We start from the raw sequence: 18,734 nt of genomic DNA on the forward strand, positions 1-18,734 counted from the left end.
AAAGCTTTTTGAAAAACTTATCACTCCACATTTGCAACACCTATGTAGTTCAATAATAACTCCGTGCCAGCATGGCTTCATGAAGCGCCGCTCCACCTCTACCAACTTATTGGAGCTAACATCTTTTATCACGGATGGCTTCCGCAATGGCTTACAAACAGACGTCATATACACTGACTTCAGTAAAGCATTTGACTCTGTAAACCATTCGCTTCTTATAAGTAAACTCAGTCTTTTGGGATTCCCAACTAATCTTCTTATGTGGATTTCGAGCTACTTATCAGGGAGAACCCAACGTGTTTTCTTTAAAGATGTTACCTCGCGTTTAGTCCGCGCCACATCGGGGGTGCCCCAAGGAAGCCATCTTGGACCCCTACTTTTTACTCTGTTTATTAACGACTTGCCCTTTGCCTTAACTAATTCACTTGTACTTATGTACGCTGATGACGTTAAGCTATGCCTTCAGTATAAATTCACTAGCGCCCAGTCTAGACTTCAATCCGATTTGGATAAACTTCAAAATTGGTGCTTAGCAAATAACCTAAAGCTTAATGGATCGAAATGTAAACTTATGTCTTTTTACCGATCTAGTCCTCACCGATCTGTCCTCCTCCTCATGTGATCTTGGTGTACTCCATATTGAGGACTCCAGACACACGATCCATACTCAAGAATCGGACGGACCAGTGATGTATATAACGTTTTAGTTATGTACGGGTCATTAAATTCTTTTGACCATCTTTTAATAAAACCAAGCACACCCATAGCTTTATTAACCATGGTAGATACATGGTCGGTAAATTTAAGTTTCAAATCTTATAGGACACCTAGATCGTTAACCTGAGTAAATCGTTCTAAGGCGTTCCCATAGAGAAAGTACATAGCCTGGTGAGGACTAGATCGGTAAAAAGACATAAGTTTACATTTCGATCCATTAAGCTTTAGGTTATTTGCTAAGCACCAATTTTGAAGTTTATCCAAATCGGATTGAAGTCTAGACTGGGCGCTAGTGAATTTATACTGAAGGCATAGCTTAACGTCATCAGCGTACATAAGTACAAGTGAATTAGTTAAGGCAAGGGGCAAGTCGTTAATAAACAGAGTAAAAAGTAGGGGTCCAAGATGGCTTCCTTGGGGCACCCCGATGTGGCGCGGACTAAACGCGAGGTAACATCTTTAAAGAAAACACGTTGGGTTCTCCCTGATAAGTAGCTCGAAATCCACATAAGAAGATCAGATGGGAATCCCAAAAGACTGAGTTTACTTATAAGAAGCGAATGGTTAACAGAGTCAAATGCTTTACTGAAGTCAGTGTATATGACGTCTGTTTGTAAGCCATTTCGGAAGCCATCCGTGATAAAAGATGTTAGCTCCAATAAGTTGGTAGTGGTGGAGCGGCGCTTCATGAAGCCATGCTGGCACGGAGTTATTATTGAACTACATAGGTGTTGCAAATGTGGAGTGAAAAGTTTTTCAAAAAGCTTTGGAATTGCTGACAATTTAGAGATGCCTCTATAATTAGCAGCGTCGGATTTTTTCCCTTTTTTATGCAGCGGAATAATGAAGGATTCCTTCCACATAAGGGGAAAGATCGAAGTTTCCAGCGATAGATTAAAGAGTTTAACAAGCGGTTTGCGCAGTGCCTCGGCGCAGTACTTCAGAACACAGCCTGGTACTCCATCAGGGCCTGGCGAATACACGGGCTTAACCTTAAGAAGATCCGATAACACACCACTTTGATCGAAAGATGGGCAAAATATAAGGTTGGCTGATTGGATATTATAAGTGTAAGGCTGAGCTAAACTGCTGCTAGGTGAATAGGTAGTTTGAAAAAACTGTGCAAAGAGATCGGCCATTGCCTGATCGGTGTTCGCATAAGAGTTCTCAAACGTAGGCAGTGGGGGAAAAGATACATGTTTACGCTTAGTGTTTACAAAGTTATAAAACTGCTTCGCATCCTGAGTAAACTGAATCCTGCAGCGGCGAATATAACTCCTATAACATTCTGCGTTATGCACGGTGAAATTGGACCGAGCTACTAAGTATCTTGAATAACTAACTGTACAGCCAGATAATCTATGTTTGTTTAAAAGTCTACTCATACTATTCTTTAAATTTATAAAGTGCCTTGTATACCAAGGCGGATTCGTTGAAGCGGACGGATATTTCCACGGCACGATGCGATGCTTATATCCTCGCATGCCAGTAAATCAGACCAATCAAATTCCAAAATTAACTTATTTAATTTCGTAAAGTCAGCGAAAGAATACGAACTTACTGAGATTTAACTGTAGACTTAAGGTCAAAAAAGTAATTATTTTCGATTGAAACCTCAAGAGTGGGATGATATGGATCCTCAGGGTTAGAAAGGGGCAAAGTTCTGGAAAGAGTAATTCCATCAGGATCAGAAACGAAACATAAGTCCAACAGCCGACCTAAAGAATTTCTAACGTGGTTAATTTGCCCGAGTGACATGTCGAACATGCCCTCAGGGAAGTCATGGTGGGAGTTAAGCTGTAAAGACGGTGAATTTTTAACATTGGACCACCTGAGTTCTGGGATATTGAAGTCACCCAGAGCTACTAGCTGGTCACCATCAGACAGACGATCGAAAACCAAACGAATAGCGGACAAATTTTCAGTATTTTTTTTTTTGTACTATATAGACGTTTGGTCCCAAAGAAAGTGAAATAGATATTTAAAAAACCCTTTCAACGGTGTAAAGCTCTTTTTAATATCTTTCTTAATTATAAAGTTATAAATTTTTTCATTAACAAAGTTTTTTTAATTTTTTGACGTAAGCTTAAGGTATTTTAAAAAGTTGTAGAACAATAATTGCTCATATGATAGTAACAAACATTTTCCAATTTTTTTCAGGATTTTTAAGAAAAAAATAGTGCAAACAGACAAACCGACAAACCGACAACTGGCTTCATTTTGAAGAAGAAGAAAAAATCGAATTTTTCGAATAACTTCTGAATGAAATGTCGGATCGGGTCGATTGTGGTACCAATCGACGCGTATTTAGCTCTAGAATGCGAATATATAATATATAAATATTCTATCTGCGGACTAAAATGTGTCCCCCAGCTCCATTTTAGTGATTAAAAATTTGTATTACTTTCACCCTTATTTCTCCCAAACAAAATAACTTTTGGAATATGTTTCAACAAAAATTATTTAATTGAAACAATACCTTTCGATTGGTATATCATTCATTTAGATCGGTTGCCTACAGAAAATTTCTAATTCTTCGGCTATATATAGAGTTTCCTCGCGCACGCCTAGGCATGCAGGTCGTCACCTCGTGGACTTCCGTCCACAGTGATTTAGCCTTTCAATTTTGGATAAAAAACCCAGTCAAACCACTGTACGGAAATGGACAGAGTTTTCTCCACAAGGAAACGTTTTCACAGTTTTTTTGTTGAAAGCTTCAGTAGTGTTTTTTTTTATTCATTTTTAGACATTTGTTTGCCTTGCCCTCTTAAAAGAGAGGTTAGTGAGAGGTAAAGAGAGATAACTTTATAAACCGTCTATCCGCTCAAACCACCCAAATTGACGAAGCTTCTTGTATAATTTTGAGGATTCTGTTTTAATTTTTTTGTGAAAATCCCTGTCTTTACTGAAGATGATGAAATCATCAATGGAGACAGTGGCGGCGCGAGGGGGGGGGGGGGGCGAAAGGGGCAGTCGCCCCGAGCGCCAAGACTAAGGGGCGGCAAAATTGGTGCAATTTTAGAAAAAAAAAAAAAAAAAAGCAAAAAAATTTTATCAATGCAAAAAAGGGCGGCAAAAGCGTCTTTCGCCCCGAGCGCCAACGAGGCTCGCGTCGCCACTGAATGGAGATATAACATATTTTACCAATATGTTCATGACGAATATCGTTTAGTACACGTTGAAAAATTTAAGGTGCTTTTTTTACACCAAATGGGATTCGTATTACTTATATTTGGCACAACTTATATTTGGCACTGTTGACAAAAAAAGTTGTCCTTTGCTGACAGCTATAGGATATAGTCGACGGATCCTTATGAAATTCCCATATACAAATCGGATTACTTTGCCCAAAATGGAATCTGCACCAAGTCGCATCCTTCTAGCTTAAAAAACACAAAAGTTATGCCAATTCCGATCGATCTATGACCGCTTATGAAATTTAGATAAAATATTTTGGCCAAATATAACATGTATCAAAAGTTCCAACCCTCTAACTTAAAAAACACCAAAGTTATGGCATTTCCGATCAATCAGTTATATGTCAGCTATAGCATATATTTGACAGATCCCTGTCGTTCCGACTTATATACTGTGATTCGTTTTAGACAGATACTCAGACGGACATGCTTATATCGACTCAGGATGTGATCCTGATCAAGAATATATATGTCTCCTTGACCAAAATTATAATACCCTCTGAAAAAATATAAAAGTGAACTTCCTGGTCTTTTTGTCTTGTCAACGTTTTCATTTCTGCTTCTTGTCCAATTTTGACGATTTGATAGAATTCTTCTAACGATTGTTGACCACTCTGAATTATGGTAGTCATTTGGTTTTCGAGAGTATCTGAAGATGTCCTCCCAATTTAATGGAACATTGTAGGAATCGATACCCTTATCTGCTTGTGCCGAAATTTTCTGCATTGCCGTATTTCTAGACGTTTTTCAAGAATTTGATAGAGTCTGGCTAGAAGGTCTAATGTACACGCACCATGACTTCCCCGTGGGTATGTTTGACATGTCACTTGGTCAAATTAACCACGATAGAAATTCATTAGGTCGGTGCTGGACTTGTGTTTCGTTTCAGATCCTGATGGAGTTACTTTTTCCAGAACTGTGCCTCTTTCTAATCCGGAGGATCCTGAAATTCATTAGGTCGGTGCTGGACTTGTGTTTCGTTTCAGATCCTGATGGAATTACTTTTTCCAGAACTTTGCCTCTTTCTAATCCGGAGGATCATACCACTCTTGACTTTTTACACGAATCTTATACTTTAATTGACCTTAAGTCTACACTTAAATCTCATAAAGTTCGTTTCTCTCATAAGGCTGAGTTTACGAAACTGAATAAATTAATTTTGGATTTTGACTGGTCCGATCTACTGGCATGTGAAGAATAAACATTGCCTTACAAAAATTTTATTACGCTTTGAATGTATTTTTCGACGTTTGCGTGCCGTGGAAATATCCGTTCGTTTCCAATAATCCGCTTTGGTATACAAAGCACCTATTAAATTTAAAGAACGTTATGAATAGACTTATAAATAAAAAAATCAACTGGCTGAACATTTAGTTTTTCAACATACTTAGTAGCTCGGTCCAATTTCACCGTGCATAACGCAGAATATTATAGGAGTTATATTCGCCGGGTCCGGATTCAGTTTACTCAGGATCTGAAACAGTTTTATAGCTCTGTAAACATTAAGCGTAAGCATGTATCTTTCCTCCCTTTGCTTGCGTTTTAAAATTCATCAGCGACTGATCGTGAACTGTCATCAACTCCATATCAACTCCTTTATACGTAATAAGTATAAAGACAATTGATATAATGGAAAAATCATCTGCTCAGGCGCCGCCTAGCAATAGAAGCGATAAATTTGAGAAGATGAGAAAAATAGCTGGAGCAGACCCTGGAGAAATAAGCTTCATAATCTGCGCCCGCCATTCAGATGTATCTATCTATCTGTATCTATCTGTAGTAACTATTCTACTACTGTTATCTGCATCATTATAAACGCCAAAAAAATATTGGGCAGTACTTTTACGTACACCGTCGCTGCAACTGCGGCCAGTAGCTTATGCTCAACTATGACTTCGCTAACAAATGTAGTAATTTTTCTTGGCGAATAAAACAAGTAATTTGAAATGTCTAAGCTCCTGGACGTAATGTCAGTCGAAAACGCAAAAACGTGGTTCAGCCCCCTTAACTGTTCGTAACTCGGCCCCAAACCACAAACTATGTTTCAGTCACATCGCCGCTCAACAAGCCGATTCTTCCTCTGCAAAGGCATAAAAATCGATTCGCGATTCTGGCTGCTGAAGCAGAACAAACGGAACACGATCTGGAGGATCTTGACTCTACACACGTGCCATTTAGTGGAGCTAAGAATGCAGGGATCTTGTTAGATTTTGCAGATTTCTCTGGATCTTATCCTTGGCTTCTTAAACTACAAAATTCGCACTTCAAAATCAAAGTGCGAAAGCGCAAAGAAGTCAAGGCCCACAGAGTTGTGCTCAAATAAATCCATTCAAAAGTACCGAAATATCGAATTGAACAGGGATTTACTGACAACGGCTTTGAGATTCTTAGCATATACTACCCCAAAACGACTGACTGGAAGAACATTCAGGTTAATGAACATGATAACAAAGCTTCAATAAATTATAAAACATATTTGTTTTACGTCAACCTTAAGCCTCAACCTCAAACGTAGCGGAATCCCCAAATTAACACAACTTGGGAGATACAGAGTCACTGTCGAGCGTGCTTCCTGTAGAAAGGAATTACTCCAATATCAAAGATGCCAAATTATTGGGCACTCTAAAAATTACTGTATCCTGGACCCTGTTTGTGGTAAATTTAGTGGCCATCAAGCTAATGGTTCCTTACTGTGGCCCACTTTATATACCCTGCAGAGGGTATATTGAATTTGGTTAAAAGTGTGCAACGCAGTGAAGGAGACATCTTCGACCCTATAAAGTATATATATTCTTGATGAGGATCACCTCCTGAGTCGATATGATCATGTCCGTCTGTCCGTATGTCCGTTTCTACGCAAACTAGTCTCTCAGTTTTCAAGCTATCGAGTTGAAACTTTGCACACACCCTTTGGACAAACTTATACGATCTGCCAAATTTTATAAGGATCGGCCGTCTATATACTATAACTGTCATATAACTGATTGATCGAAAATGCCATACCTTGGTTGTTTTTCAAGTTAGGACGATGAGAGTTTCCATGTATTCCTCTTTGGGCAAAATAATTCGATATGCCAAATTTCATAAGGATCGGCCGTCTATATACGATCCGCTATATATCTAATAATATAAGATGCGTGTCGCCACCTAGCGGACTGCGACTCAACTTCAAGGATATATAAACTTCGGCTCCGCCCGAAGTTAGCTTTCCTTTCTTGTTTATAGACAATTTTGTATAGCATTTTTTATAGCTTTATAGCCTATATAACAGTTTTTCGTTACCAAAACTGATATCAGATTTTTTGGCTTGGTATGCAGATTTGTCACAATTATTTTACCTCGTCAAGTGGCTTCCTTATATGATAATATATTATTAAGTTGGCCAAAGCTATAGATAGTCTCAAAGTTCTGTATTCAAAAACACCAAAATTTTGTCATTTACGATCGTTAATTTCCTTTTGAAATTAAGTAGGATCAGTTGATTGGATCAGTTGATCGAAATAGAATCTTATCTCTGAATGTACAAAAACACCTTTTGGATGTTCCGAATATACTCAGTGCAAAGAATCCAAGGATGTGGGCTAAGTTTGAAGGTTAAGCCTTATAGCTTTAAAACTGAGAAACTAGTTTGCGTAGAAACAGACAGACGTTTATGCTTATATCGACTTTGGAGGTTATCCTGGGTCGAAAAGGGGTATAAAAACTGAAGCTAAAAATCTGTTTTGCTTTACTTCACTAACTATTACTTGAAATGAAAGGAACTTGAAACTTGTAGCTTTATCTCTTATAGTCTCCGTTAAAAAAGGCTTAGGATATGAAATTAGGCGTCAATCAGGAAACCGAATAAAGGTCAATCTGATAGGGTCAGGATCTAATACTTCTTTCGATTTGTGGAATCAGGGCACCAGGTTTTAAAATTCAATTTCACAAAATGTTGCAAATCGGACTATAGACTTTTTATTCTGCTTCCTACATTTATTATTTCCAATGAATAAATAATTAAACCACAGAAATTTTTAAATACTGCGTTTTTTGTAACTTGTTCATTGAATTTTTTTCCAAAAAGCCTTTCTCTAGGGTATGTTTGACCAAAGTTATGCCAATTCCGATCGTTCCGAGCTATAGGATATAGGCGGTCGATCCTTATAAAATTTGTACATAAGATATTTTGGCCAAATATTATATACCATGTGTGGAAAGTCCCGACCCTCATAAACATCAAAGTTATGGGACCTCTGATCAATGAGTTATATGGCAGCTATAGGATATAGTCGACCGATCCCGGCCGTTCCGACTGATATTCTGCGGGCAAACAAAACGATAGCAACTCGATAGCTTTAAGACTGAGAGTCTAGTTTACGTAGAAACAGACAGACGGGCAGACGGACATGCTCATATCGACTCAGGAGGTGCTCCTGAACAAGAATATATATTCTTTATAGGGTGGGAGATGTTTCCTTCAGTGCGTTGCACACTTTTGACCAAAATGAAAATACCCTCTGAAAGGGTATTAATAACTCATATATTTTTGTATCTAAGAAAATTATAAATTATAAAAAGTTAAAATTTTAAGTGGCTATATTTTTTTCATTTGAAAAACAAAATTGAAAATTTTTCTCGTTCGCCGGCACATTTTTTGGGTTCCTGATTTCCAAATTCTTTTCGAAGGAACAATAAAGACGGGCATAGGCAGTGCCGTGGACATAATCATTGTATACAATCTGCAACCACGCGGGGAGCAAATTACACGGACTGACAACGGAAATTTTTGGGAGCCTAATTTGGCAAGTCCGGCACATTTTTGGGTTCCTGATTTCCAAATTCTTTTCGAAGGAACAATAAAGACGGGCATAGGCAGTGCCGTGGACATAATCATTGTATACAATCTGCAACCACGCGGGGAGCAAATTACACGGACTGACAACGGAAATTTTTGGGAGCCTAATTTGGCAAGTCCGTACAGTTGCAGTTTTCGCGTAAGTTATACTAAATCTCTGCACAGGTGGCAATTAGTAAAAGAAATATTGTGTTTTTATTTAGATCGAGGAAGGTAAGACTGCGAGTTGTTCAGACTGTTTGTGCATAATCAAACAAATCTCCAATCTTGCCGAATATGTGGTGGGGAAAATTAAAGCGAGGGATAAGTTTGCGGCCTGTAAAGGGAAAGCACACTCACCCACACCCACACCTATTCCTGCTCGGGAAAGAAATCATCAAAGTCTGAAGAAAGTGAAATAAATTAGTGAAAGTTCTGATGTTAATCAGCCCCTAAGAATGTGTTAGGGTAGGTCAGGGACCCGAGAGAACGAATTTAACCCTATTTTTTTTGCCTCTCAGCTCACAGCTGTTGTTTTTCTGAGCTGAAGAGAGTTCTTTTATTATAAAAATGTAAACAGCCAACAATATTGTAAAAAGAATGGCTAGTTGAATTAAAATTGAATTATTGATATAAAACTGTTGTTCAGTTACCGAGCGTTTTCGGGAGCTATATTCAATGTTCTAAATATTGGCTTTAGTAAAAACAAGCACAGTTCAATTTCATACAATTTATTTAAAATTTTTTGGCTTTATACAAAGTGATATATGTATGTATAGATGCGACTGCAAGGGGGTGAAGACCGAATTAGAAACAAGACGCGGGAGCGCGGCTCAACGCTTGATGCTGCGGAGCAGGATCGAGAGAGCTAGTGCATGACGGCAGATGCAGGTGGCCGATCGAATGCACGACGCGAACATATAAATAAACGAAAGTGACGTCACGAACTCAATAAATCATGCCGGCCAAACTTCTTTCCGGCGGATGCTTGACTCGACATACTCCCCCCGTTGGAAGATGGGCTTTCAACAGCATCATGAAGGGGCAGCAAACACAATTTGTTGGCACTATGTCATTTACTGCTATGCCTTGACCAGAGATGCGCCATTTGGACCGTTGCTGCAACAGTTAACTTTGTTACTATACTCTTCCTTCCATCTGGACCAGAAACACTGCTGAGGAAAGACGACACGTTGCCAAGCATCTTGCCGATTTATGTTAAGTTTCGTCAGGTCTGGCTCACTGAAACTAGAAGGAGGCCCTCCGTGCAGAAAATGATTAGGAATCAGGACATCCAGATCAGCAGGATTTTCAGAGAGTAGGACTAATGGCCTCGAATTAATCACTGCAGCTATTGTACACCAGCGTCTGCAAATCGTCGGCCTTTAGTACAGCCGAGCCCACGACCCTATAAAAATGATACTTGGCGGTCTTAACAGCAGCTTTCCACAAGCCGCCAAAGTGGGAAGAACTGGGAGGGATAAACTTCCACTCAATGGATTCTGGAAGGCAAAAATCCAAGACAGCTCTCTGGTGCCCGTCGCTAAAAATAGTCTCTTTAATTCCCTCAACTGGTTTTTGACTCCAACGAGATTGGTGGCGTTGTCGGACCAGATCTGTCGAGGCTTGTGGTGGAAAGATCCCTCACCAGCTCTAAATGGACGGCCTTTGTCGTGAAACAAATGAAGACGCTAATATAACATTTTATGGGAGCCTTGTTGCGAACCTCCGTCTTATATAAGAAAGGACCGCAAAAATCGATGCCGGTTACATCGAAGACTTGATAACCTTCCACTCTCTCCTTCGGAAGATCGCCCCTTACATGCTCCAACAAACGAGGTTTCATCCGAAAGCATCTCACACATTTATTTGTCGCCTTGAGCACAGTTTTTCTCCCCCCCATTTTGGATGGTTGACACGCGGTTAGCGACAAAAACATTAAACCTGGCAGGCTCATCTCGAATCCACGATAACACGGTTGAAGAGTCGCACCAACAAAAATACTTTGCTCTGTAAGCGCCTAGACTATGAACCTCTGCCATCATTCTCGCCAACAACTTAGCTCCTGCCAGCTCCAACTTCGGCACAGTTAACGTCTTAAGAAGCGATACACGAGATTTCGCACATAGAAGGCGGCTCTCAGCCCCTGGCGACCTGAAAACTATGTAGACACATGCTCCGTAGGCTTCAATGCTGGCGTCACAAAATCCATGAATCTCCACAAGTGCTCCAGACGTAAGTGCCAGCCGAGGAAATTCTGCACGTTGGGTGTGACTGAAGCTCCGGCAGATCTCTCAGATCACTCGGTGTAAAAACCCTGAAGTAAGCTTTCATCCCAAGAAAGATGCTCTCAGCACAGCTTCTGCAAGAATATTTTTGCTTTAGTAACCACTGGACCAACAAGGCCCAGCGGATCGTATAACCACGCTATTGATGACAGGACAGAACGTCGAGACGGCTTCGAAGTGGACCGAAGAGAAGAAAACGAAAGCAGAAGCTGATCTGTTGAAGGATCCCAAGCCAATCCTAACGTTTTCGTGAAGTTGCTGCCGACATCAAAAGTTAGATAAGACTCCCGATCCTCTTTAGGCCTAACTTCGCCTAAACGGTCCTTAGGCGACAAGCTTAAAAACCTTCGGCAGGAGTTTATTATGTGAGAATGGCCATCAAAAATCATGCATGCGGACGAGTTGGTAATCACAAATGCAGAGTTACCTGGATGAAAAGGTCTACGCCGGCCTACCGCAGGGCTTGGTGCATACGATGTCGTCGGCAAATCCATGCTCTCCAAAGTCCGGCACGTTAGAATGGAATCCAAGGAATCCGAGTCAGCTTACATTTCCTTCCACTTAGACTGCGTGGCATCATCAACCTTCTGCAACAGCACTTGGATAATGATGCAGCTAGCAATCTGCTTCTGCCCATGCATAACAGGGCTCGCATATGCGTATTAAATTTGTCCGAAAGCTCGCGAAGCCTCGTCGCCGATGCGGACTCTACGGCCCTCAGATTCATTATCTCATTAACATGAGCTTGAAAAATGAGCCTGCGATTACTAAACCTTTTGTTTAGCAGCTCCAATGCGACGTCATAATTTTTGCCCGTGAGCTCCAACAATCGAACAGTCTCCCAGGCCGATTCACGAAGGCAGGACCGCAACCGTTGAAGCTTCTTGACCCGACTGATGAATGGGTTTGTGTCCAACATGGTCGAGAACAATGACCGAAATTCAAGCCACTCCGCATAACCTCCACTAAAAGTGGGAAGTGGCAGTGGCGGCAAAGCCTGAAAGGTTCTGCCAAACGATGGATCGAAATTGGTGGCAGAAGATGGAGCGCCTCATAATCTCCGGATCCAGGATAAAGCGTGCCTCCCTCGCCGCATCGTTGAAGTTGACGCGCAGCTCGCTCCTGAGTTCTGAAACATCCATCTCGGACAGCTCCTTATGTGTGCTCTTCAAATCCGCAACGATTCCCTCCAATTCGCTGAACCGCACATTTAACATCGCCTCCGGAAATGTCTCCACTGATTTCAAGGAGAACAAAAATCCTTGAAGATCCTCAAAAAGAACAGCTGCACTTTGGCTCAGGAATACTTCCCGGAGAGGCACAATCAAAAAACGAATTCATTTTCGCACCAAAAAATTTATTTTATTTTGTTTATTTATTGTCAGCTCACGACCCACTGTGCCACTTCTATATAACGGGGTAATATATGTATGAGCGATTGTAGCACTCTGCAAACAGCGTATGTATGTATGTCAACAGATGCTAATATTTCGCGCACAAACCGAATTATGTGTTTTATTTGTTTATGTTTATATGTTTTAAGCCGAGCAGCTCAAATTTTCAACGGAAAATAATTAAACAACTTAGTTTCCTTAGCACAATCACGTCGGGGTTCACCAAATGTTCAGTTACGGAGCGTTTTCGGGAGCTATATTCAATGTTCTAAATATTGGCTTTAGTAAAAACGAGCACAGTTCAATTTCATACAATTTATTATAATGTTTTGGCTTTATACAAAGTGATATATGTATAGATGCGACTGCGAGGGGGTGAAGACCGAATTAGAAACAAGACGCGGGAGCGCGGCTCAACGCTTGATGCGGAGCGATCGAGAAAGCACGGGAGAGAGCGAGACAAACGCTAGTGCATGACGGCAGATGCAGGTGGCCTACAGAATGCACGAGAGCGGGCGACGCGAACATAAATATAAAGAAAGGACGTCACGAACTCAATAAATTATTGTTGGCTTCTTTCCGGCGGCTGCTTGACCCGACAATTGTAAAAATTCAATCGGAATAAATGTTACACAATAAATGTTACACTTTTCTCTAAAATCTTTAAAATTTAAATAGTGCCTTCTGCAAACTTATAAGAAAATATGTAAAATTCAAAGAAAATTTGCATGATTAGAGATGAAAGTTATTGACTATAAGCGAAGTACAATTTATAAGAATTTAAGTGAGGCAAATGGGTTTAGTCTAATCTTCTACTGTGGCTCAAGTAATTTGTTAAAATTCTGCACCAAAAATTTACAGCAACAATGGCCACGAGCCATAAGGCTCCTTTACAGCTGCACCTCGAGGATCGATCTTTCGTCGCAGGATTGTAAGAACTGTAAGTCATCAACTCCTTTATTAATTTATCTTTCTGTTTCTGACACCAGATTCGGAAAAGTCAGACTTTCTATAATTTCATAAGCCCTGGTGGGGATGATAAACTGTACCTCAATTAATTTCACCCTTTAAACATAGCTAAGTTAATCTTAATCAAATCAAAAGCTAAAGAAACGAAAGAGTTACGAGTAGTTAAGTTGTTACATTGTATTTAATTAAACAATTCATACATCTACAAATTCATACAAATTCAACTATTATTAATTCAGTTAAAATCCTAACATCATGAGTAGAAATAACTGTGCAGTGAACTCAGAGATGCATATATTAACAAACTGCAATAAAATCATGAATAGCTAAAATTTTTCGTTGACTGAACTCAGCTGGAGTTGGGCCAAATGTAGGGCGTATTAGAGATCACCAGAGCTTCTTGTATAGCAGAGTGTCTTGCTAAACAAGTAGTAGTCTCTCTGTCTGCCTGTCAATTCTCTTCCGAATTATTCTTCCGATTTAGTTCTTTTCAAAATCTTCAGTTTTTCAACTTAAAAAAATTTTCTTTGCTTTCAAATTCGTCCTGGAACACAGCTGTATAAAACAGTAGCGTTTGTAGCTGTCCGGAAATTAAGATTCAAACGAAAAGTTTCCTAAAAGTAGATGAGATGATAAGGTGATTCTTATACTGAGGAAGACAGAGCCAAAGTCGGATCTCAGGCCGAACCCTGTACCGGTTTAAACACCAAGTCATCGAACTAGCCACCGAATTTGACATAGTTTCGCCTTTGGCTGCTTGGCTCAACATCCTCCCCCGTTGAAGGATGGGGCAGTAGACACAACCTTGACACCGTACGCTTAGTCGTTCCAACCGCTGTCTTAAGTATGGCTACACGGTTCACTCCGTCACGCCCAGGAACCAGCTCCTGTACCCTGGCCAGAGGCCACCTCATTGGGAGTAGATTCTCATCTTTCACCAAGACTATTTCCCCAACAGAAATTACAGGGCCAGGGGTGCGCCAATTGACAGCGTGAGATACTCCTCCTTCCAACGGGCCAAGAAAACTTGCTGCAAGATGGAGACTCTCTGCCGGAGTTAGCACATTTAGGTCCGCAGGATTTTCTGAAGTCAACACAAGGGGTCTAGAATTAATGATTGAGGCTATTCGGCACAACAAAGTCCTCAATTCCTCGAAGCCAAGATCTGCGGGACCAACTGCCCGATAAAGGTGGTGTTTCGCCGTCTTTACTGCCGCTTCCCACAGTCCGCCAAAATGGAGGAATAAATATCTCAGTGGGAAGAGAACCTCTTGACAGTAGATTGGATGGGTTAAAAGCAGTAGGAACGTAACGCCATTTCATTGCCTTGGTGAGCTCCTGTATGGAAGAGACGCGATTAGAAACAAGCACGTTAAATCGAGCACGTCCATCTTGAATCCAGGATAGGGCAACCGAGGAGTCACACCAACAATAATAATCTCCTTTATATGTTCCAAGATAAGCAACTTTAGCCATCAGTCTAGCTAGTACCTCAGCTCCAGAAAGTTCTAGCTTTGGTGTTGTCTGAGTTATAATAGGTGCCACTCGACTCTTTGAGCATAACAGCCGACAATCAGACCCTGACAACACATATACGCAAGCTCCATACGCATCCAAGCTAGCATCGCAGAATCCGTGGACCTCCAGCCTTTCTTTGCAGGGAATGACTAAATGAGGAAAGTTAATTCGCTGAGTTTGGTACAAACTGGAACGCAATTGGAACCACTCGGAGAGTAGGGATTAAGGAAGGCATTCATCCCATGACAAATTTTCTCGGCACAGCTTCTGCAATAGGATCTTTGCCCTGGTGACGACAGGACCTACCAAGCCCATCGGGTCATTAAACCGAGCGACGGAAGATAGTATAGATCTCCTGGTTGGCTTGGCGGTGTGCTGAAGAGCTTCAAAGGAAAACTGCAGTAGGTCAGCAGAAGGATCCCATGCTAATCCAAGCATCTTTGTGAACGGACTGCCATCGTCAAATTTTAAGTATGACTCTCTCTATGGATGTTGGAGCACCCTTTCCTTAATTGAAACTGGCCCTTGTTCAACAGGCTCGATGTCTGAGCTATTATCTCAATGGCTTCAGTCTTTGTTGGGGCACCAGATATGAGGTCGTCCACATAAAAATCCTGGAGGACAACACGAGAGCCAACGGGAAAACCGGCACCTTCATCGTTAGCCAGCTGGTGCATTGAGCGAACAAATAGAAACGACGCTGGCTTTGTACCGTACGTCACGGTGTCGAGCTTAAAAACCTTCACGTCATCATGGATAGAATCTCTCCAGAGGATGCACTGCAGCAAACTATCATCCGGAAAGACCCTTACGCAGCGGTACATCTTGCAAATGTCTCCAGTCAAAGCTACAAGGTGAGACCGAACCTGAAGCAAGGTATGAAAAAGCTTCGGTAGAATCACAGGGCCGGACATCAGGACATCATAGAGGGAATAACCAGAGGTGATATAAGCTGAACCATCAAACACAACTCTTAGCTTAGTAGTGGAACTGTCTTCCTTCAGGACGCAGTGATGGGGGAGGAAATACTGGCACTTACCTCGCAATTCCTGCGGCACCAGAGACATGTGACCCAGATCCAAGTATTCCTTGATGAAAGACGTATATCGGGTCCTTAAATTCGGATGACGATCCAGCTTGCGGTCAAGTGAATGGAACCGCCAAAAAGCCTCCGCGTAGGATTCCCCCAACAGCTCCCCACTGTGCTTGTTTGGAAGGCGAATTGAATAAGCACCTGATTAAAGACAGACGTGGTACTTGACGAAGTGGGCCTCGCAATCGAGCTCCTCCTTATTAGCTTGAACGATAGGCGCAGTGCAGGCATCCAATTCCCAGAATTGGTGGAGAAAATATTCGTGGCGATCGTCAAAAGGGTTTTGCGGAGTCAGCGGGAATCATCTTACATGAGGCGGCCAAACGAGGTTTTCCTGGGGTGCCACCTCCTCCAGAAACTACCCATTCAAACCGTGTCTTCTGCACCAGACGTAGACCATCTCCTAGCTGGATTTTCCCGACTGAGAGCAGATCAAAAAACAGTCTTGCTCCAATTAGCAGATCCACACGCTGAGCTCTGTGGAAGTTCGGATCAGCTAGAACCACATTGGCGGGAACCTTCCATTTGGACACATCTATGTTCAGGCAAGGTTGACGCTCTATGATGTGAGCCGCCACAACTGCCTCAATGTACATAGAATACGTGGATAGGCGTGACTTTAGGCAAACGTTAACCGATGCTCCATCCGTAGAAATGGGCAAGAACACTTCTTCAACGCAGCGATCATGGGCAACAAGAGTATTAGAAGGAGGAGCCTGAGGGGTCGCAACCACAGCTTCAATGGACGGATCCAAACCGGAAGCGGGAACGAAAGTGGCGCTAGATAATTGCTCGCAAGGATGCAATAGCGCATGATGTCGACGATTGCAAGTTGGGCAGCGGGAGGATGAGCATCCGCGGGCCAAGTGCTCAGACTTGAGGCACACAAAGCCGAGGGCAAGACGTCGGACCTCATCGTATCGTGCCTCAACTGATAAGGCGAGGAACCTTGGTCAAGAAGGGATAGCGTGTGCTAGGATGCCGCACAGGGCATACGAAGAAGGCGGAGCATTCAGGAGCATGGAGGATAGGTTGTTGAATGGCCTACGTCGGCCCGCTTGATTCGCTGACAAATGCGGAGCTAAGGCCAAATCCACCGTCTCCAGGGTACGGCACCTTTGTTCCAGGAACCGAGCCATCGACTCCCAACTTGGTAGGCTGGCATCAGTGCTTCCTGCCAGAGAGTTTTCCCATTTCCCATTTTTGGCAGGGTCCAGCTTTTGGAAGATGATCTGGATGAGGAGGCACCCTCGAATTTCGGCCGACGTCCCGGAACTCATGAGGGCCCGCATATGTCCATTGAATCGGTCGGATAATTCCTCAACCACCCTTAGCTGTAGCATTTCGTTGATATGAGCCTAGAAGATTCGGTTGCTGAATTGGTTGCGCAAAAGGCCAAGGGCAACATTATAGTTCTCAAGCGCCCTCACAGTCTCCAGGTCTGAGTCCCGCAGACAGGAAATGAGCCACCTCAGCTTCTCCATCTTGGTCAAGTGCGGATGACTGTGAATGGTTGTCCTAAATAGGGCGCAGAAATTCAGCCGTCGCTAAATGTTGGCATTGGCAACGGGGGCAATGGGGGAGCAGGCCTGTATGGAGTGGCTGAAATCCCAGCACCACTGGTAGCATCCAAAAGCGTAGAGTGAGCAGCAACTCTCATGGAACGTTTGGCCACCACCTCCTGGATGTCAACGTGTTTAGTGGCACTTTCAGTGCTGGTCACCAAAATGTTGAGCTTTTAATATTTTTAAAAGCGGCCAAATAAATAAACGATTCCACAATTTTTTTTCAATCAAAGTTCCATGTTTTTATTTTGAGGGCTCAATCTAACTAAACTCGCAGCCGCTCAAGTTAGTGCCAAAAAATACAAGTCATCAAAGCTTAGCAATAGAAACTCAGAAAATGCATTTTTTTATCATTTCACTGGGAAGAGGCGAGGCGGGGAAACGCACACAAATGCAAGATGTGCTAGTGTACAGCAGCTCTACAAAAAAGCTCCTCAAAGCGCATGCGCTTTAAACAAAAACAGCTGATGAACCCGCCGGTGCCATTCAGATTTAGATGTTAATTATTTTACAAGCTTTCTGGACTTTCCACGTATCAGCTGATGGATACAAATCGTCCACCAAACCGATCTCTGCCGGAGTTCCCGAAGACAGCGTCCTCGGCCCTACCCTACCTGCATACAAGTACCTCCATGTCACTTTGCACAAAAAACTCACTTTGGCAGGCACATTACTTGTATCCAAAACTCGCACCACGCAATAAGCTGGCATTTGGATGTAAGGTCAAAACATATAACATGGTCCATATTAACGCCAAGTCTTTTCTACGGATTCCACGTTTATGGTATCGCCGCAGAAACCAACCTCATCAAAATCCTAGCGAATCCAAAATCCTTTTGCTAGCGAAAACTCTTTGAAGAATGTCTGGAGCTCCGTGGTTTATGCGAACCAGAGACATCGAACGTGATGCCAACGTGCCTTTGATACAAGCTGCAAAAAATTGCTCGAAAATACATGGAAAGACTAAATGAGCACCCCAACATCCTATCCAAAAAAACTTGGCACTGCTGCTGTTAGCAGCTCCGATCCAAGTAATCGGGTCAAAAAAAGACTGGTACGACTCACCTAGGGCTTTCTCTATGGGTACGCCTTAGAACGATTAACTCAGGTTAACAATCTGGGTGTCCTATTAGATTTGAAACTTAAATTTACCGATCATATATCCACAGTGGTTAAT

Source organism: Drosophila ananassae, chromosome 2L (assembly GCF_017639315.1).
Source record: "Drosophila ananassae strain 14024-0371.13 chromosome 2L, ASM1763931v2, whole genome shotgun sequence".
Classification (NCBI taxonomy): domain Eukaryota; kingdom Metazoa; phylum Arthropoda; class Insecta; order Diptera; family Drosophilidae; genus Drosophila; species Drosophila ananassae.